The sequence below is a fragment of the Ambystoma mexicanum genome, chromosome 6q (genome assembly GCF_040938575.1).
Source record: "Ambystoma mexicanum isolate Mex_15411 chromosome 6q, UKY_AmexF1_1, whole genome shotgun sequence".
NCBI classification, from domain to species: domain Eukaryota; kingdom Metazoa; phylum Chordata; class Amphibia; order Caudata; family Ambystomatidae; genus Ambystoma; species Ambystoma mexicanum.
In genome coordinates, this window is record NC_090937.1 from 335,039,426 (window position 1) to 335,062,175 (window position 22,750).

The window sequence follows — 22,750 nt, forward strand, 5'->3', positions numbered from 1 at the left end:
TCCCCCCAATCCAGGTAATGGTGTTTGACCAGCTTGGGCTTGGAGTAGTTGTCTGGCGAGGTCATCTGTACGCTCCTTTGCCACAATCAGTTCTCTTCTTAGAGCATTGGTTTCTTGGCTGGTGGAATGTACTTCAGCTCTGAGCTCCCCCAGGAGCTGGGCTAATTGGTCAGCCTCTGAGGTTTCCATGACGCCTGGGTAGAAATTTGTGTTGAGGCTTCGCATTCTGTTACGCTCACCTGGGTTCCACAGGAGTGCCAAACGAAGATGGACTGCAAGGGTCTCCACCGCTGTGACTCGTAATGTAGTGATGAGCGACTGCACTTGCACTCTTAGTTTTGTCTGTCTGGCACGTAGGAGGATTTTCCTAGAGTGGTAAAAATGGTAAATTAGCCGACCGCTAGAAGGAGGTTTAACTTCTGCGTTAGGATGCAGGGGTGCGCTGAAACTTGGAATCCAGTTAACTTCACTGATCCTGTAATTTTATGGCAGAGTTCCAGACAACAATGAGGTAAGTCTTTTGCCAACCCAAAGTAGCATGCAATGCTTTAGAGTTCAGGTTGTGTTATAGTTCTACAGTTAGTTGTTTTATAGTTCACTCTTGTACCTTTTCTTTATGTTTCTTCCTCTTGCAGAATTGTCTAAGACAGGAGTCTCTTCTTCGAAAGAAACGAGGTAGCGCCAAGGTAAGATTTAGTATTTGCACCAAGCAAAAAGTCTTAGCAAGCGATATTGTTCATTCGTGTGACTAATCAATTGTCCTCTCTTAATTCTACAGGTGCGGTGCTTCGTTGGAGCGAGGGACGTATGATGGTGACTCGTGAGACCTCGAGCGAGTATTGCCTCAGGTAAGTATCTTGAAAGTATCTATAACATTATCAGGGGGTATTTGCGGGACAAATTTTGATTGTGATTTTAATTCCTTCATGGATAAATTGTCTTGTTGGATGTTTAATTCTTGTAGGACATCTTCTATATCGTGAATCAGATACTATCGATATAGAAGATGTCCTACAAGAATTAAACATCCAACAAGACAATTTATCCATGAAGGAATTAAAATTACGATCAAAATTTGTCCCGCAACCACCCCCTGATAATGTTATAGATACTTTCTATAAAGTTGTAACTGAGGATTTCTACAAATTATCAGAAAAGCAAACTAAAGACACTTGCAAATTAAATTTGACATTCAAGGAATACCAAGCAATCAAGCATTTGATCGAAGATACTAATGTGGTAATTAAACAAGCCGACAAGTGAGGCAATATTTTGATTATGGGAAGAACGGACTATCTAAAAATGGCTATGAATCACTTAGAGAGCCCAGGATGCTATATTAAAATACCAACAAACCCCAAGAAAGAAATTGTATCACAATTAGAAAAAAAATCACAGAATGGCACAAAGATGGATTACTCACTGATGAAGAAAGACAATTTCTCATAATAAAGGAACCAGTCACACCAATCATGTATTTTCTGCCGAAAGTACATAAGGAATTCAAAGACATACCGGAGGGGAGGCCAATCCTCAACGGGATAGGCTGGACCACGGAAAATCTGTCGGAATATCTAGACAACATACTGAGACCCAGAGCAAGCAAGCTTAAATCATTTATTAAGGACACCACAGATGTCATCATCAAACTCAAAAATATCGAATGGAACGAGCAATTCAAACTAGCTAGCTTGGATGTAAAATCTCTCTATACATCAATCCAACATCACAGGGCAATAAAAACTATCAACCATGTATTTAAGGAAGAATGGGCCTCAATGTATCAACAGATTGAGATGATCAAAGAGATGTTGAAACTCACACTTGAACATAACATTTTCAATTTTGACATCTGCTTTTACAAACAATTGAAAGGAGTAGCAATGGACACAATATGCGCCTGCATTAGCCAATCTTTTCATGGGTCTATTCGAAGACAAAGTTGTATATGTAGATGAGGTCTATCCTGATCAATTGATCCACTGGATGAGATTTATAGATGATATTCTGATTATTTGGAAGTGCTCAGAGGACAATTTCAAGAACTTCATGAATAGGATAAACGTCAATCAATTCAGCATTCAATTCACTGGAAATTGTGACCCAACAACGATTAATGTTCTTGATATCACAATCTATATAGAGAATAATTATATAAAAACAAGAACCTACAGGAAAGACACAGAGGTCAACTCCACCCTGCACGCAAATAGTTGCCATCGACAATCAATGATACTTAATATTCCGAGGGGGGAATTTGTGAGGGTAAGGAGAAACTGTTGCACACAAAATGACTTTGAGAAAGAATGTAACCTACTCAAAACTAGATTCTTGCAGCGCGGGTACTCGGAAAAATGTGTAAAAAAAGCATATAGTACAACCAAGAACTGGATGCAAGAACAAACTCTAACTCCAAGTAAATCTTAAACAAAAAGCTCAGACCAAGAATGGAAATCGGGATTCATAACGAATTTAACAAGGACAGTCATACGATCAATAAAATTCTACAGAAAGATTGGCACCTGCTAGAACTCGATGAACACATTAGAACTCCAGTTGGAAACAAACCAAGAATAATTTTCAAAAAAGCAGATACATTGAAAACTAAACTAAGCCCAACGCTCTTACCAGAAGTCAAGAAATACAACACTAACACATGGACTCTACCACCCAGAAGAGGCTTTAGAAAATGTGGGATGTGCACAATGTGAAAATTTGAACCGACTGAGAGGCTAATTCATAGAATCCAGCGCACAAGTAGCGCACGCGGCTGGCGCACAGCGTGCGCCTGCGATAGTCTGCGCCAGGCACGTGCGCTAAAACAGATTTCCGCGCACAGCGTATTCATGGATTTCAAGCTCCCAAACCAGCCGTGGCGCAGAGAATCGCAGCGAGCCTGCAGCAGTGCCAGTAACGCCCCCAAGAACGCCCTCGCGCAAGGAAAAGCCATCAAAATCGCTAAATCATCGCTAAGGGCTGCGCTAACCCTGGACCACTTCACAGGGCAGGCAAACAAGGAAAGAAAAGCGGGCAATCTTCAAATCAGGAGTACGCGGGAAGTACTACACGCGACTAGGCAGGGAACGTGAATTACAGGGGTACGCGGGAATCATCACACGCGAACAGCCAGGGTGCGTGTATTACAGGGGTAGCGGGAAGTTCAACACGCGATTGGCCAGGGTACGTGTATTACAGGGGTACGCGTGAAGTAGAACACGCGATAGGCCAGGGAACGTGTATTACAGGGGTACGCGGGAATTATCACACGCGAACAGCCAGGGTGCGTGTATTACAGGGGTAGCGGGAAGTTCAACACGCGATTGGCCAGGGAACGTGTATTACAGGGGGACGCGTGAAGTAGAACACGCGATAGGCCAGGGAACGTGTATCACAGGGGTACGCGGGAATTATCACACGCGAACAGCCAGGGTGCGTGTATTACAGGGGTAGCGGGAAGTTCAACACGCGATTGGCCAGGGTACGTGTATCACAGGGGTGCGTGGGAATTATCACATGCGAATAGGCTGGGTGGGCCCTCACAGGTGTACCCTGTACACCCTCCACGGCCCCTGCAGGCAGCCTACAAAACAGTGGACTACCCTGCACACCTGCTCATGTCCCCCTGCACCCCCATCCACCAGGGGCACCCTCCACCAGGCCCCCACCCATGTCTCCCACCACCCCCACCCCCCAGCAGTGCAGGGGCACCTGCCATCAGGCCCCCATCCATGTCTCCCACCACCCCCACCCCCCATCCACCAGGGGCACCCTCCACCAGGCCCCCACCCATGTCTCCCACCACCCCCACCCACCAGCACTGTGGGGCACGTGGCCAGCAGGCAGTCAGGCAGCAGCCGATGGCAGGTGGGAGCGTGCTCAGGGCTCTGGGGGACATAAATTTGCCCTCCTGGCCAGGAGCCTGGTCTTTCGAGTGATTTTGCACGTGAAAACCCCACACTCAGCGAATCGCGCGAAAACCCGTCACCAGCATATGTGCGTCAATAGTTACCTGCACGTGCAGTGTCAAAGCGTGTGATTGGTGAAAATGGATCTACACGCAGGAGTGACAAAGCGTGTGATTGGTGAAAAGTGAGCTACACGCAGGAGTGTCAAAGCGTGTGATTGGTGAAAAAGGATCCACACGCAGGAGTGACAAAGCGTGTGATTGGTGAACATGGGCCAAGCACGTACACGCCGTAAGTGACGCTGTACGTGTGGGCCTGTATAAAAGGTAGTGTTGAACACCATTTCCCTGTACGTGCTTTTCGTGGAGAGCGAGTGGGTGAATTCTGTACTTCTTGTCGTTTCACACGCGATTTACTTCACGGCGTTTCCAGTTCGTACTCCCTGTTACCTCTGACAGCTTTTTCTCTTTTTCCTCTTGTACTGGTTTACCTGGGCCTGTTCCCTCAAACAGTGTCCCCTTCTACTGTTGTCCTGTCTCCTCAGACAGCGTACACATCTTCTTTTGGCGGGGGTGTTGCCAACCAAAAGCGCTCATTTTTCACGCTCTTTTACCTGGCAGACGGTGAGTCACGCACGTATCTAACATCTGTGCTTGCCCCGTGTGTAGCCTACCCCTTCAGAGGTCAATCTAGGCTGCGTGTGACACGCATACGTTCATTGTGTTACTGGATGCCACAGCGTAGGGCAGGGTTTTCCATCAGCACACGTGGTCTAGGAGGGGTATTGTGCACGTTCCTTAACTTTTTTGGGGTGCCTGTGCGTTGCGTGACCCGTCATCTTTCCCCAGGGGTGTCATATAGCCTTGCCACTGCACTAGGGTACGAATACCATCTGGTACCCAACCCCTTTGACACCCAATTGCCCAGGACAATTGTGCACACCGACTCCCATACGCACAATACCATCAGTGCCATGGTTGGGAGGCGTGCAAGCCGTAAGGGTGGCAAAGGTGGCCGAGCCACACGTGGTGGCCGTGGAGGATCCACTAGGGGACGTGGTTGTGACTTGCAGGGTGCCCCTGTCCCCCCCAGTCTGGAGGACCAGTCAGGGACACCCATGCCCCCCCCCCCAGTTGAGAGTCATGTGGCTGATACCAACCCTGATCAGCCCTTGTCGGACCAGGCCATTGTGGCACCAGACCTGTCCGAGGGTGATCCCATCGCTGACATCCAGGTCAGCAGGTCCACTGCACGTGCACCGGTGCACATTGGTGTCATCAGGGCACGCGCATCTATGCCAGATAGGTCATCTGCTGGCCCCCGTAGCCAGGGTGTGGCTCCATCCACCCCACCTCTCATACACCCTGCCAAGACTGTGTCGGTCCTAGTTCATGCACCTCAGATCAGGCCTGACCCCATCCCACTACCCCCAATGCCTGCACCTACTCCCATGCTGAGTGGGCAATCCCACACACCCAGTACTGAGTCCACCACGGCTCCTGCCCCTAGTGTCCACAGCGGCGTAGGACACTCTGGATCCCCACCCCCTTCCAAGCGCAAGAGGAAGAGTGCACGTCCGGCACAGGCTGATGCCCCAGGCACGGCTGCACAGTCCGGCCCATCAAGGAAGCCAAGCTTCACAGACGCCGAACTGAATGCACTTGTTCAGTATGTGTCAGATCATGATAGGGAAATGGTCATCGTTGCAGGGTCCAAGACCACACATGCCAGACGCCAGGCACACTGGCAGACCATTGCTGACAGAATAAGTGCCCTTGGAGTAGTGAGGCGCACAGCTAGTGATTGCCAGAAGCGCTGGAATGACCTTAAGCGCAGGGCAAAGGATAAGCTGGCCTCAAGTCATGCCGCAACCTTGGTGACTGGAGGTGGGTCCCCAGCACAGGATATAGAACTCACACCACACGAGTCTGTAGCTGGATCCTACGTCACCGAGGGACAACTCCAAGGTGTGGGAGACCTCCCTGATTACGAGGCATCATCCGGTGAGTGCACATGCATGTGTGTATTATCCATGTGCATGGTGTGTGTGTGAAGCATTCATGTTGGGTGCCTGTCAAGGGGGGGTGTGGCAGAGTTGATAGTGGCACCCATGTGCCTCATCCAGTATGTTCAGTGCAACACCATCTGGCCACAGCACTATCCCTACTGGCAACAGTGCACATATGGGCCAACACCATGGAAGTTGCCCTTGAATTGTCATTTTGTCACTACATTGTTGCTCATACTCCCCTGTCTATTCATCTGATGTCTCACATACCATTCCTATCCTTTCCCCCAGCCATTAAAGTTTCATCTTCACATGCCTGACATGCAATGATACCACATGCTAATGCGTCCTCTGTATATAAATGCCAACCAACATGCTGTCATACTGTGGATGTTGCCTTGACATCCACCTCCTACCTGTGGGCTTTGGTACCGTCTGGTTTCGAGCCCCATTCCCTCACACTCCATGCTGCTCTTCATGGTCTATCTTCCATGACTCCTACAGTTCAGACCATCGTGCCCTACTCACGACACCTGCTTGCCAAAAGTCAAATGAGGGCACCCTGCCCTCCAATGCGACCCACCCTATTGCTGACCAGTGCATCTGAGCCTACTCTAAGCTAACTCTCACTGACATCTGCTCATACATGCCTTTGCCTGTCCCATAGACCCTTCACATGGTCCCTGTCCTCTCTCCTTGCTCCTCTTCCACCATCATTGGTGGGACCCGTTGGGGTGTACTCCTGGCCTCCTTCCAATCCTCAGAGGCCACTATTGATGTGCATGGTAATGGGAGCGTCTCAGTCCAAGGCCCTTAGGCCAACCTCAATCTCCTTGAGAAATGCTACCCACATCTCATCAACTTCCTTACCTCTCCTGCTGTCCCCCCTCCTCTCTCCTCATCAATCCTGCACTGCCTCCCTGCACCCTCCCATGAACCTTCTCCGCCTCCCACTCCAACTCCTACACATGCTGCACCTCTGATCTCTAGCACTCCCCGTAAGTCCTACAAGGCTGTCAACCTCCTCCACAATTACACTCCTTTCACTGCGGCTGCATCAGGCATTCCTCCGATATCTGTCACTTACATGAGGTTATGCACCTTGACATCCTTGGTCTCATGGAAACATGTCTGACGGCCAGCTCTGTCTGCATCCTTGACCCTCTCCTTGGCCCGCCACTACTGTGCAGGGGGTGTGTGCCCTTGGCTTCCCTGAGGGTATTCCTGCCACTGTCACTCCTACTTAGACCTACTCCACTCTGGAATGGCTTGTGTGAGGTCTCTCTCCACCACACCTTGACATTCTCAAACAGTGCGTACTGTGTCTGGGAAAACTGGTCAAATGTACTACTTCCTTTCTGAGTGTCCTCACCTCTCCTCCTCACTCATGTCCCCAGACACAGAAATCCTCATCCTTGGTGCTGTACGCATCCACCTGCATGCTTGTTGACGCCCCCACGTGACCTTTCTGTGACCTCAGCAACTCCCTCTCACCCTCTAGACTCCCCTCTGTCCCTACTCATGCTGCAGGGCACACTCTTGATGCTCTGATCTCATCTGACTTTCCCCTCTCCGTCCATCTCTGCACTCCTCTCTCCTGGAGTGATCACATTCTCCTCTCCTCCCAGCTCACCCTCACCACCCCACAGGCAAAGCCACCCTCACCACTGTCACACACCTTCTTGGTATTCCGACCCATGAAGTGTGTGTCAGTCGAGGCTCATGCAGCCAAAATCTCCCCCCCATCCAGCTCCCCCTTAGGCTCACTCCCATCCTGACAGGGCCCACTCCATGCTCCACTCCATGTCAGGTACACTGGATGTCTTTGCCACGGTCATGACCACCTGTCTGAAGCCCCATGCCAATGCAGAGTCCTGGCATGACTCGGATCTTGTGAACCCAAACCACAGGTGCCGGGTGGCAGAGAGGGAATGTCCTGCATCATGGCCATCCTCTGGCAAACTGGCCTGCCACATGCTCCAAAGGCAATAGCGCCTCACCCTTTTCACCAAGATGAGATCCCCAATCCAAGGGCACATATCTGCGGCATGTGACAACTCTGCAGGACACATAGAAATCTGAAAGGACCTTGCCGAGCCAGAAGCAGTGTGTACCTCCCCTGTCCCCTCCGAGCCCACAGCACTGCATGATTGTCTCTGTACCCCTATAGGCCACCCCCCCAGCACTTGTCTGCGCCTAACACCATCTGCCCTTGACGTCAAGTCCTACTTACCTTGTACAGCACTTCCAGCCGCCACTTCCCCTTGCACTTCATTGTGCCACCCACCCCTGCACTTGCGTGACATGAATGACACCAGCACCAGTAGGATTGTTGACTGGCATCCCCTTCTGCCCCACCACCCCTCAGTGCTCCGCTGTACCTTCATACATTACTTGACCGGTGCTTCACGAATGCAATATGAATCCTTTACAGGTGATGGGGAGGTGGAATCACATTGTTTACTGCATTTTGTTGATGTAGACAAGGCACTGTGCATCGTTGCCAATTAGGACTAGCAGATCCATGTACAACATGTATACTTATGGATGTGACGATGCAATGTCAGGACCAGAGTGGTTGAAATCCAAAAAAGTAGCCCTCCTCTCCCTCTTCACTTGGTGGCTATGTCACATGCCATGTGTGTGATGGCATGTGCCTTTGACATGGCAATCACCGGCCAATGTGTGATGGCAGTGCTAGGCAGCAAGGTGAGCAGGCGTTGCTCTCCAATCTGTACATTGTATGCCCTGAGCCTCCCCTACAGACCCAGTGATGGTGAATGCATAGGAGGTCTCCCAGTCATGTTGGACATGTGTCGTAGAACTACTGCCTCTGTTGTTCATCAGCCCTTGGTGCATGCCATGGTGCTAATGCCTGTTTCCATTTTTCTCTTTCATGTCTTTGCAGGGGACGAAGCACTTGTTGATGCGGGGGATGTGGTGGTGGAGCCGTCCCAGGAGGGCAACCCGGGCCGACCTACCACAAGTGAGGGACGTGGTGTGTTTGTGGGTGAAAACCCACAAGTGCTGCAGGCCGTGCTGTCGAGGGGTGTCTCTGGGGGTTCCTCCCCCGAGCAGTATTCAGGTGTAGACTCGGAGGATGACACCTATGTGCAGTCGCAGGTGAGTGTTCTTGGGAGAGAATCTCCTCTGTCCGACCCACCTGCAGCCGGGCCATTGCCCTCAATGGGGATGTCAGTGTCGGCAGATCAGCCTCCGGTGGTTACGGATGCAGGGCCACACCACCCAATCTCTGATCCTGTTCCTGGGGCTGCAGATCAGAGAGGGAATGCAGTCCTGCAGCCTGAGGCCTTGCCGGCACAGCAAGGCGCAGTCCGCCTTGCCCCAGGCAGGTGTGGTGCCCGTCAACGTGGTGGCCGTATGCCACCTGGCAATACCGTTTGGGAGCAATCCATCTACGGTATGGCCACCCAACAGGCAGCATCATCCGAGATGATTGCACAGGCCATGGATAGGGTGGCCACTTCCATTGTCCCCCCAGAAAGGCTGATGGAGCGACTGGAGCAGGCTACAGAGTCCATCTGCCAGGCACACAGGGAGGATATGTTGGCGTCCAACATGGACAGGCGGGCGGCACTGGCGACTCTGCGGGAATCACTTTCCATGGAGTCCCAGCGCCACAGGGAAGGCCTGAGGGAAGAACTCCGTCACCTCAGGTCGACCCTGTTAGAGCTTGAGGCTTCATCCCATAGAAGGACAGAGGAGCAGCTGGAGCGTCTGACACGGACGCTCTCGGCCGAGATGCAGGCAACTCGTGCGGAGGTCAGGTCATCCCGGGAGTTACTGCATGGGGACCTCCGCATGATTATAACCCAGAACCAGAACTACCAGACCCGCCTGCTTGCAGCCATGGAGGAGCAAACTCGTGCTTTGCGTGGGCTGCCTCCCATTGTCACACCATCTTCTGAGGCAGCTCCCCCACCTCCAGAGTCAGCTGCAGGGTCTGGCCAGAGCCATAGCGACTCATCTCCCACAACAGAGTAGCCGTGTGGGCCACGAGCCTATGGGGTGTTTTCCTTTCCCATGATCCACACAGGTGGATTGTGGCGTGCATCCTGTCCTCGGACCTCATAGGTGGCCCCCCCCCCCCGCCGGCCCTTTCATGGCCATTTTTTCTCATTTTTATTTTTATTTTGCAAGAGTGTTGCCTTGTGTGGGTACCTGGGCATACACTGTATTGTGGCTGGGCACATGCAGGCTTGTCCTGAGTTTGGTTTCGATGCTTGGGTAGCAGACATCCACACCCCTCCTGCTTCCGTTTCCATGGGCTTGCAAAGGGTGTGCCCAAGTGACAGCAAATTACACGGTGACATTGGACTCCCATGAGCTGTTGGCCAGTCCATAGTCAATACTGTGTAGACATTCATAGTGTTCATTGTTGTTGCACCTAACTATGCATGATGGTTTGATATGTGCCTCTACTTACATATGTTGCTCATGTTTTGCAGGTATTTCACACAGATCTTCACAAGGGCATACTCTCTGGAGTCAGACTACATGTCGGTAGATGTGCACTGACACTTTTGCATGGCGCCATCACTGTACATCTGGACGGTGAGGACATACCAGCAGAATCAGGTAATGAGACTACCATTGATTACATGCAATGTGTCTTGTTTGGGTGGGCTTCAGGGTGGGTTGGTGTGTAATTTGATTGAAAATACTCTTACACAGGTGTGTAGTAGTGGCTCCAGGGCGGTTAGCTGCTCAAGTGCGGCTATGTTCCATTTGGGGCACTGCTATTTGTGACACTGGTGTCATGTTGTGATGGCCAGTTTGTTTGCTGTCACATACCATGACATGGTGTCCTCAGTGGCGGGACTGTGAAGGGAATGGTTGACATGGCAATGTTGTCATGTAGTGAATCGCCTGTGGCAATGCATATTAGATTGATGGAGTTGTGTCTTTGCGTTGTGATGCATTGCTGGTGTATGTGTAGCTAGGGGTGCACACATAATGACACTTCCATGTTAACAATCTCAGGCTGATGTGTATCTGACTGTTTATTGTCAAGTAATTTTCAGACATTGTCAGGTAGTGTCATCATTGATTGTCAGATGGTATGTGCCAGAGCAGTGTGCACTAGCCAGCACTGTGATTCCTAGGTGAAGAAGTTGGCCACCAGTTGCGTACGGGCTGCCTCCCCCCGTGCCCTTTCCCCTCCCATGCGCAGCAGGCGTGCATGTGGTTGTGGATGTGGGGGCACCACCATGTCCACGGGCAGGCCCCGGCGTGTTGCAACGTTGTGCAGGACACATGCTGCCACTATGATCCTGCACACTATTCGGGGAGCATATAACAGCTGCCCGCCAGAACGGTCAAGGGAGCGGAAGGGTGACTTGAGCACTCCGAATGTGCGCTCCACTATGCCCCGTGTTGCAATGTGGGCTGTGTTGTACCTTACCTGGGGTGGCGTGGTGGGGTTCCGGATTGGGGTCATCATGTGGGGGCTGATAGGGTAGGCACTGTCCCCTGTGGAGGTGGTGATGGGTATCATTAGTGGTGTTGTGTCATGACCCAGTATCTGACATGCATGCATGTGCAGTGGCATTCATGCTCACCAAGCAGCCATGTATCTCCATGCTGTCCAGCCTCTAGGTCCCGGCATAGGGTAGACATTCTGTAGATGAAGCTGTCGTGGGTGGACCCTGGATAGTTGGCATATACTGATGTGATTATTCCCTTGGCATTGCATACAACTTGCACGTTGATGGAATGCCAGTGCTTGCGGTTTCTATAGATGTGCTCTGTTGCCCTGGGTGGACGTAGAGCCACATGTGTGCAGTCAATTGCACCAAGCACTTTGGGGAATTGAGCCACACCATAGAATTCCTGGATGCACGTCCGCCTTTCTGCATGAGTCCTGGGGAGATATATGTGCCTGCGGACTGATGGCCGTGCAGTGATGATGTTCAAGACCTGGTGTAGGCAGCGTGACTGCGTGGCCTGTGACACACCACCCACTATGGCACTTGTCCGCTGAAAGGATCCAGTGGCCAAGAAGTGCAGTACATTCAGGACCTTCTGCAGGGGGCTGAGTGCTTGGGAGCACAGGGTGGGTGATGTGAGGTCATCCTCCCACTCACTGACCAGGTCCAGTATGATGTGTGCTGGAAACCTGTACCTCCCATACACCTGGTCATCAGGCATCCCGAATAGGCTGGTTCTGGGTGTGAATATTCTGGCCCTGACTCTCCTCCTCCTCCTCCTTTGGTAGCCCACTGCCACTGCTGCTAGGAACGGTATGTTCATCCTGGCATCTGGCTTGTTTATTGAAAAGTGCGAAAATTAATGCCTTGCGCGTGTTGTAGGCGAGCGTGTGAGCCTCGCACCCCTGGAATCGAGTTCCCACTCCAATCGCGTGTGGAAATTCCCACGCAGCAGGCATACAGGTGCGCTGACGTACTTGCTTGTGTAAGTGGCCGCGCGCCCCTGAAATACACGTACTTAGGCCAATGGCGTGTACGCGCATTTTTGGCCAATTACACGCGATGAAATACACGCACATAGGCCAATGGCGTGTACGTGCACTTTTGGCCAATTACACGCGATGAAATACACGCACATAGGCCAATGGCGTGTACGCGCACTTTTGGCCAATTACACGCGATGAAATACACGCACATAGGCCAATGGCGTGTACGCGCACTTTTGGCCAATTACACGCGATGACACTCTGACGTGCAGTATTTCCACGTGTGCTCCGTCTTCACGTGCTGAGTGGGGAACGCCCGTGCGGATCACGTCAGACGCGCTTACGTGATGAGGGACTCTGGTCCAATAGAATCGCGTATGCGTGCTGACGCACTTACGCGCTAAGGGCCTTTCCTCGGATTTCACGCTGACGTGCAGGAATTTCACGTGCCAATTCACTCCGTATCAAGCTGGCCACCCGAAAACACACGGAACACCACGCTCCTGCCCCGAAGGCCGAGTTACTGCCCCCCCAGTGCCCTGAGCAGCCTCCCACGTGCTATCTGCTGCTGCCTGCCTGCCTGCCTGCTGCCACCGTGCCCTGCCATTTGGTGCCTGCACATCAGCCATCTGCAGGGGTCCACTTGCTGTGTCCACCCCTGCTGGAACTGAAGACTCCCAACTGGGATTACATCGCTCCACAGCCCAGCCCCAGGACCCAGTTGCCCACCCACACCTGCCTCTGGGGTTGCCATGTCGGGCACTTCTACATCTGGCACCAGTGGCAACCCCAGGCCAGAGGGGCAGAGGGGCACCAGCTTCACTGCCACCGAAGTTGGTGTCCTGGTGGAGCATGTCCTGGGGCAGTATGATGCCCTCTTTGGATCGTCCCGCGCCAGCAAGGAAGGACGGGAGAGGATCTGGGCCGACTGTGTGGTTGCCATCAACGCGGAGGGGGTGGCAACCCGCAACGTCTTGAAGATCAAGAAGCGCTGGGAGGACTTGAGGTCCAGGACCCTTGTGAAGGCCCGGCGCCTCGTGGAGGGGGGCCAGGGCCACATGAGTTCCATCCAGAAGAGGGTCCTGGAACGCGTACGCCCAGCGCTCCACGCCCAGATCCTTGAGAGGGAGACCCGTCTGGAGTTGAGCGGTAAGTGTCCAAGCATCACTGTGTGAGACAGGGCATGTTGCGGTGTGCTGGTTCTATGATACTTGCCTGTATGTGTTTCATGGGCCATGTATGCATGTATGTGTGCTGGGACATCATGGTAATGCATGTGCGACCAGTGATGTGTGACCCACATGGTTGTTGCATGTGTAGAAATGCGGCATGGGGAGCACTATGCAGATTTGGGACATGAGAGCATGCCAGTCTCTGTACCTGGACATGGATGGGGGTGAAGGATGGGTGCTGATGCCAGGTACATATATGGTAGCCATGTCTGTGTGCCTGACCTGCATGTCTGTGACTTGTGCATGCCATGGATGCATGACTCATGTGTGTGACAATGCACAGATTCAGTGACGCACCCAACTTACCCTTGTTTTGCCTGTGTTCGGTGTGATTGGGGCCAGATGGATGTGACTGAGGTGAAGTGTGTGCATGTGATATGCATGAGCCATGATGCATGTGAGTTACATATCATTGAATGTTTCAAGAGTCAATTGGACAAGCATGGAAATGTGCATGGCATGCACCATGCCTGTTACTGTGTGTGTTTTGCCTGGACTGACCCATGTGTTGTGGAGGGACATGATGGAAGTGTACTTTGACAGGGGTGCTCATCTGCTATTGCTTCCTGTCTAGGGGACCATTGTACAGTAGCCTGATGCTTGTGTCCTTTGTCTCCCTCTACGCAGCGGCTAGTGAAGAAGAGGGCGGAGACGGCGCTGTGGAGCAAGGCGGCGGGGATGCCCCCACGGCTGCAGCGGAAGGGGTGGGTGAGCCCCCACAGGGGCCTGCTACGGCGGGAGACGGTGAGGAGCCATCCATGTTGGTGGTTTGCACAGAGGAGGAGGAGGCCGACACTGGTGCACACATGGGGCCTGGTGGGAGCATCCCTGCTGGTGCAAGTGGTGCAGTCCAGGGCCAGGGGCAGGAGGCAGCACAGGTCACCGTGGAGGTGCCTGTGCATGTCGCTGTCCCTGACCCTGTGAGTGCACCACCATGCACCAGCAGGGATGCCCCGTCCCAGGCCCGTCCGCAGGTAGAGGGGATGTCCATGTCAACTGACTCCCCTCCACCTGCGGCCGTGGGAACCCCTGGCCGCGTGGAGCAGGTCCTGATTGGGGTCGCGATGCGCACGGCTGTGATTCGTGATGCCGTGCGTGCTTCCCTGGAGGAGCACGCACGTCATCACGAAGTGCACCGTGCCGACGTGGCCCAATTGGGATCGGCCATGTTCGGGGGGTTCCTGCATGTGTTGGCCAATCTGACGGCCCTCTCCTCCTCTGTGCAGGCTATCCACCGGTCGTTCTCCTTGCCGTCTTCCGGCCCAGATGCCACCATGGCCCCCTGTGGACCTGCCCCGACCAATGCAGCGAGCTCGGTGGGGATCCCATCCCTGCCGCAGTTGGGAGTCGGAGGTCCAGCAGGGGTGGACGACACAGCAAGTGGACCCCAGCAGATGGAAGATGTGCCGTCATCATCGGGCAGGGCACGTGCACGACGGCGTCGGTGGTTACCATCAGCCTGGATGCCGTCGTGCTGGCAGAGGCAGTGGCGTCGGAGGCAGCAGCGGGCTCGACGTGGGAGGCATCATGGCTCAGGGCCATCAAGATCGGAGGGGCAGGCATCGGCCGGAGGGCAGGGCAACCCTGGCATGGCAGTGTGTTCCGTGTGGGAGGAGTTTGGCCAGCGGATAGGTGCGGAGCGGCAGCGGGCGGAAGAGGAGCGGCTCGCCATGGCCAGGGCGGAGATCTCCATGCATCAGGCATTGAGGCGGGCTGAGTGCCTCGAGGAGGCTCGCAGGGAATTTGGTGAGCACATGGGGTTGTCCCTGCGAGACCTCGGGGCCAGGACTGAGTCCCGCCTCCAGGACATTGACATGGAGTTCGAGGATGCCCTGGCCAGCATCACCAAGTGAGCCGCAGGACTAGCCCGCTGCCTTTGTATATAGTTTTTTAGTTAGTTAGTGCTAGGTTTCCTTTATTTCTTTTTATTATTTTGGACCGCTTGGACAATGGCCACTTCTTTGTACATATTTTTTAAATTAGTTAGTATTAGGTTTCATTAGTGGTGTTGGGCTCATGGACCCTTGAACAATCCTGTATATATTGTTATTTTTTGGGAGGTACATTTTTTTTCTTTCATATCGTTTACACCATGTCATAATGGTTTTTCTTTCATTTCATACTACATGTGTTTACTTTGGACAAATTCTATTGATTTTTCTATCCTTTGTTTTTTGGTTTCTCATTTTTGTTCCCGGACATGGCCCTTTTATTTGCTTTGCCAGATAGTTGTATTAGTTTACTTGATATTTTTTGTAATACATTTTTATATTATCTTACACTTGTGTCATTTTTTCTTTGGTTTCTTACATGTCATGATATTGGTTTTGACATTCACTTGCACCCGTTGTGTATGTGTGTGTGGCGGACATGTGTTCTTTTGCATACTTGCCTTTGGGGTTGTGTCATGTGATTGCATTCACTATGTGGGTGCATGCAATCCTTGCCTGGGTGTTTGTGCTGGGTATGCTGGCCATTACTGCCATTATTGTGTATCGTCAGGACCAGGGGCCAGGGGGACATGGGTGGGGGCCTGGTGGAGGGTGTCCCTGGTGGATGGGGGGTGGGGGGTGGTGGGAGACATGGGTTGGACATGGGTGGGGGCCTGCTGGCAGGTTCCCCACAGTGCTGGGGGTGGGGGTGGTGGGAGACATGGGTGGGGGCCTGGTGGAGGGTGTCCCTGGTGGATGGGGGGTGGGGGGTGGTGGGAGACATGGGTGGGGGCCTGGTGGTGGGTGTCCCTGGTGGATGGGGGGTGGGGGTGGTGGGAGACATGGGTTGGACATGGGTGGGGGCCTGCTGGCAGGTTCCCCACAGTGCTGGGGGTGGGGGTGGTGGGAGACATGGGTGAGGGCCTGGTGGAGGGTGTCCCTGGTGGATGGGGGGTGGGGGTGGTGGGAGACATGAGCAGGTGTGCAGGGTAGTTCCCTGTGGTGTGTGCTGCCTGCAGGGGCCGTGGAGGGTGTACAGGTAATGCCTGGGAGCACACAGCCATTTCGCGTGTGCAACTTCACGCGCACCCCTGCAATCCACGTACCCGGCCATATCGCGTGTGCAACTTCCCGCGCACCCCTGAAATCCACATAGCCGGCCATATCACGTGTGGAACTTCCCGCGCACCCCTGGAATCCACGTAGCCGGCCATTTCGCGTGTGGAACTTCCCGCGCACCCCTGGAATCCACGTAGCTGGCCATATCGCGTGTGGAACTTCCCGCGCACCCCTGCAATCCACGTAGCCGGCCTTTTCGCGTGTGGAACTTCCCGCGCACCCCTGGAATCCACGTACCCTGCCATATCGCGTGTGGAACTTCCCGCGCACCCCTGAAATCCACGTAGCCGGCCTTTTCGCGTGTGGAACTTCCCGCGCACCCCTGGAATCCACGTAGCCGGCCATATCGCGTGTGGAACTTCCCGCGCACCCCTGGAATCCACGTAGCCGGCCATTTCGCGTGTGGAACTTCCCGCGCACCCCTGGAATCCACGTAGCCGGCCATATCGCGTGTGGAACTTCCCGCGCACCCCTGCAATCCACGTAGCTGGCCTTTTCGCGTGTGGAACTTCCCGCGCACCCCTGGAATGCACGTACCCTGCCATATTGCGTGTGGAACTTCCCGCGCACCCCTGAAATCCACGTAGCCGGCCTTTTCGCGTGTGCTACTTCCCTCGCACCCCTGTAATCCACGTACCCTGCCATATCGCGTGTGGAACTTCCCGCGCACCCCTGGAATCCACGTAGCCGGCCTTTTCGCGTGTGGAACTTCCCGCGCACCCCTGGAATCCACGTACCCTGCCATATCGCGTGTGGAACTTCCCGCGCACCCCTGAAATCCACGTAGCCGGCCTTTTCGCGTGTGGAACTTCCCGCGCACCCCTGGAATCCACGTAGCCGGACATATCGCGTGTGCAACTTCCCGCGCACCCCTACAATCCACGTACCCTGCCATATCGCGTGTGGAACTTCCCGCGCACCCCTGGAATCCACGTAGCCGGCCATATCGCGTGTGGAACTTCCCGCGCACCCCTGAAATCCACGTAGCCGGCCTTTTCGCGTGTGGAACTTCCCGCGCACCCCTGAAATCCACGTAGCCGGCCTTTTCGCGTGTGCTACTTCCCTCGCACCCCTGTAATCCACGTACCCTGCCATTTCGCGTGTGGAAGTTCCCGCGCACCCCTGGAATCCACGTAGCCGGCCTTTTCGCGTGTGGAACTTCCCGCGCACCCCTGGAATCCACGTACCCTGCCATATCGCGTGTGGAACTTCCCGCGCACCCCTGAAATCCACGTAGCCGGCCTTTTCGCGTGTGGAACTTCCCGCGCACCCCTGGAATCCACGTAGCCGGACATATCGCGTGTGAAACTTCCCGCGCACCCCTACAATCCACGTACCCTGCCATATCGCGTGTGGAACTTCCCGCGCACCCCTGGAATCCACGTAGCCGGCCATTTCGCGTGTGGAACTTCCCGCGCACCCCTGAAATCCACGTAGCCGGCCTTTTCACGTGTGCTACTTCCCTCGCACCCCTGGAATCCACGTAGCCGGCCATTTCGCGTGTGGAACTTCCCGCGCACCCCTGGAATCCACGTAGCCGGCCATATCGCGTGTGGAACTTCCCGCGCACCCCTGCAATCCACGTAGCCGGCCTTTTCGCGTGTGGAACTTCCCGCGCACCCCTGGAATCCACGTACCCTGCCATATCGCGTGTGGAACTTCCCGCGCACCCCTGAAATCCACGTAGCCGGCCTTTTCGCGTGTGCTACTTCCCTCGCACCCCTGTAATCCACGTACCCTGCCATATCGCGTGTGGAACTTCCCGCGCACCCCTGGAATCCACGTAGCCGGCCATTTCGCGTGTGGAACTTCCCGCGCACCCCTGGAATCCACGTAGCCGGCCATATCGCGTGTGGAACTTCCCGCGCACCCCTGAAATCCACGTAGCCGGCCTTTTCGCGTGTGGAACTTCCCGCGCACCCCTGAAATCCACGTAGCCGGCCTTTTCGCGTGTGCTACTTCCCTCGCACCCCTGTAATCCACGTACCCTGCCATATCGCGTGTGGAAGTTCCCGCGCACCCCTGGAATCCACGTACCCGGCCATATCGCGTGTGCAACTTACCGCGCACCCCGGTATGCACGCACACGTTTATTTTTTCTCTCTGCGCGTGTGTGTGTTTGTGGGTACCCCTTTGTACGTCATTTGTCCTGGAGGGCCACAGTATTGGACATTGATCATGTCTGTATATAGGTGCTATTTGTTGGCGCACCTTTTAGCGCACATTTCTTGCAGGCGCAGAGACGCTACCGCCTGCTTTCTTGTGGCGGTCGTGTTTGTGCCTGTTTGTGCCTGTGCGCTGCTTTGAGCGTGCGCTTTTTTGCCCTATTCTATTCCATGAATACGTGTTGTATGCGAGCGTGTGGGCGTTCCGCGCACTTGCCTCCTAAACTTTCCCCGTGCCGCCCACATTCTTCCCCATTCCGAGTGTTGTGCCCCATTTTATTCCCCATTCCGAGTGTCCCGCCCTGTGTCCCGCCTACTTTAGAGCTGTGCGCTGCGCTCGGAGTGATGGCGCAGTGGCCGTGGCGCACGACGTTGGTTGACCTGTGCGCCGGCCTGCGCCGCGCGTTTTTTCCGCGCACGTCCTCTGATTTTCTTGCGCAGGGACTTCCATGAATCGACGTGCGCTGGTTTCCCTGCGCTTTGCGCTGATTTTCGGCGCAGCGCACGTATTGGCCCCTCTGCGCCGGGATTTTCGGCGCACATTTATTCCATGAATCGGCCTGTGAGTTGCTTAAGGATATCAATGGGAAAATAATCCAAATCAAACATGTGATCAACTGCCGAACGAAATTTGTAGTGTACGGTATAATTTGCGTATGCAAGAAAATATACGTAGGCAGTATTATTCGAGAATTGCGCATACGAATCAGAGAACATTTGGCAAAAATAGGCAGTCAGGACCTGAGACTGCCTTTGTCAGCACACTGGTAGAAAGTACACCAAATGGAGAAGAAAGAAGATTTGAGATTTATTGGACTACAACATGTCAAATTGGGCAGAAGAGGAGGAGTCAGAGAAAAAGCGCTCCACCAGACAGAAGCCAGAATTATTTGTAAATTAAATAGCACAATAACTGGTTTGAATTCAGACAACGAAATGGCGTCATTTCTTTGAACTCCTGAAAGAAGGTGTTGACCGGTGCTTCAAGGGTTCTATGACCACCCAAAACCTAACTCACCGAGTTGGTCCTCATAAGCACTAACTCTCAGAAGTCATTTAAAGTGACTCAACCAACACACACCAATAATTCATTTTAAAAAATCCAGAAAAAAATACAAATTTGTAGAAGAAAAATAATAGTGTTTCAGCTCAAATTAATTTGATATTTAACATGGGATGTAAAATAAATGAGAAATGAGCAATATGTCCATTTAGTTTAGGCACACGTAAACATTGCGATTTTACACCAAAAAACCAACAATATTAAAGATAAGGCAATGAGAAGATGTAATTGGCCGAAATTAGCGGGAAGGTTCCTGATTACTTAGTCTAGATACACATAATCACAATGATTATAATTACTTATACAAATATTTTAAATTGAAATGATTAGACAAGGGCACATTAAAGTAGGCTAACATTAGCAGCAAGGTATTCACTTTCCCAAAATATGGCGCCTGCAAAAAGCAGGACGTGGTAGTAGGCACAGAGGAAGGACTGGAGCGTTGTCGGTTGCCGAGGCAACTCACAAAGGCTCTCTAAAATGGTGAGTGAGAGAGCAGTACGCGAGCAGCACTGCGAACCTGAGGGAAGCCGGAGGGCTTGATTCCGAGGTAAGAGATCATCGCTGTTTTCAAAATAACTATAAAAACGCGCACATACGTAGAATACAAGGTTGAAAGGCAGCGGATACGAACGCATGAGAGGCACACACAGTACGCAAGTGCAATAGAATGTAAACATGGAAAAATAACAGTGGAATTTTGCTAAATAGATAATCTCAATTCAAATAAACAGACGCCTCAAGAGATCGAATGTAATGTGGATAGAATTTATATTGGCAGTAATGTAACATTTAAAATGGGACACAAGCGTATTGCGATGGTGTATTGAAATATGTAACTATCTCATACATATGCACATTATTAAGAGGCAATGTGCACATTTAAGACAATTTTAGCATACACATAGTATATTTGGAAAAATAAGCAGTCTAGCAAGGGCAGACAATTTACAATACTTTGACATTCATTCACAGGGATTGAACCCTATATAAAAGGAACTCAAACAAATGAAAAAAGGAATACAAATATCTTAAAGCTGCGAAGGTAAAGTGAAATATAAGTTATATTTTAAAAAACAGGCCATATGAGAATAATATGGTATCAATGTGTCATGGCTCTTTTGATGATTCCTTATTATGATACTGACTATGCAAATTATTTATTATTTTTTCTTTCTTTTTGTTTTATTGTTTTATTGTCAAATTACCTACTCCAACCCTCAATCTCGGTGTAACTGTATATATGTTTGTCTATATGTTTGTACAAATCATATTATGTGTTCTTGGATTTGTTAATAATAGCACAAATAGCCCTGATTTGAGAAAGGCTTTCAATAGCCGAAACACGTGTCATCACTAAGGGCAAATCATTAAAAATAAGTTTAAGGTTTAAAAAAAAAACGGGCTCATTTCATGATTTCTGAGTGTGTACAAATACTACGTTACAGTGTAAACGTAAGAACTCTCCAACTCTCCACCGTCAAATTATGCCAACGACCATAATTAGCACATGAATGTTCCATTGAAACCTTTTATGCAAAAAAAAAAATGTTTGCACAACATCACCGACTCAAACAGATTTGATATGAACAGTCTGTATTGTGTCTTCTTTAATGAAAGTAGCAGTACAATTTGTTTTAAATCACAGCTTGTGTTTCTTGGCTGGACCCGTAAAGGTGGCGTGATAAGTAACCTTTTACGACTGTTTTATCTTTGTCCAAGTCTTTTTATGAGAGTTTAAATTACAACTTTCTCCCAGTGGGTGCAGAGGAACAGTTGAGAGTCTTGCATAGGGAGAACAGAACTGTGCTTTGACCACTGTGATCTGGGCTCTCCAATCACCAAAGCTAGTCATTGCCTGGGAAATGAGAGAATGCACAAGTTCTTGTCAGCAGGAGTAAACATATGTTTGCAACTGTGGAAGGGCGCTCAGCCAATCAGGTGGATGGAACAGAGGGTGAGAATACTCTATGTACTGCTTGCTGTTTCTAGCTACCTGAGGCCCTTCCCCAGGTGGGCCATCTTAAATGTGGGGAGGCTACAGAGAGCCTCTCCCTGTTGCCTCCCTAGGTCCCCACCCCAAACCCACCCCACAAAACAAACCTTACCCTTTCACCACACCCCTCTATTTCCCCCCTTACCTGCTGGACCGGAGCTCTGCGCTCTCGTTTCGGTGCTCCTCCTGCCAACGGCTGTGTTAGCAATCAAAAAGGGACTAAGTCCCTTTTCCTACGGCACCGGGCATCATTTCTTTTTTTTCGGGTGAATGGGCGCTAGCAATAAGCGCAGAGTTAATCTTGCAAAGAACACAATTTAAGGCATTCACACCCCTAATTAACCCTGGGGTACGAATGACTATCACCCCATTGTCAATGGGCAGACATGGCCGGTAATGGCTCACAGCACTTTCCGAAGCCCTCGTGGCCATTTGCACCACCTGAAGCGGTGGTGATTGCCATATTAGCAGAGGAATAGTCATTTAAGAGACTATTAAAAGCTGAAGAATATAATATAAGACGTTGTGCCTTTAAAAAAGCCACGATAGACTCATCCTGACAAGCACTGAAAAATATGTTTAGAAGGACATGTATGTACATGTAACACTCGTAAAAAAAATGAGTTTCCAAAGGATTCTTTTTCAAGTTCAGTACTGTTTGTGTCTGCATGCCTGTTGTTTTTTCAGTATATATATATATATATATATATATATATTTTGATTGTATATATGACTGGTTATCCAGTCTTTGCCAATTCAGGTTCTGCATTCTGTGTGATTGCTAAATTACAAACCAGTTGCCTAAAATATCTATGTTCCAATCCTGAAAGAGATGTAATGCATATGTTTAGGCACCCAAAGACCTGCCATGAATTGGCCTATATTAACCCTTGAC

General features: G+C 51.6%; 1 protein-coding gene across 2 annotated transcripts in view; it reads left to right on the forward strand.

The window, feature by feature from the left end:
* The first annotated feature begins 20,341 nt into the window (after positions 1 to 20,341).
* Positions 20,342 to 22,750, forward strand: part of LOC138516014 (uncharacterized) — a 536,325-nt gene continuing 533,916 nt past the window's right edge. For both annotated transcript variants that reach the window (XM_069630815.1, XM_069630816.1), the window contains exons 1-2: positions 20,342 to 20,409; positions 20,835 to 20,904. The gene's annotated coding sequence lies outside the window, so the exon portion shown is untranslated. The remainder of the gene's footprint in view (positions 20,410 to 20,834; positions 20,905 to 22,750) is intronic.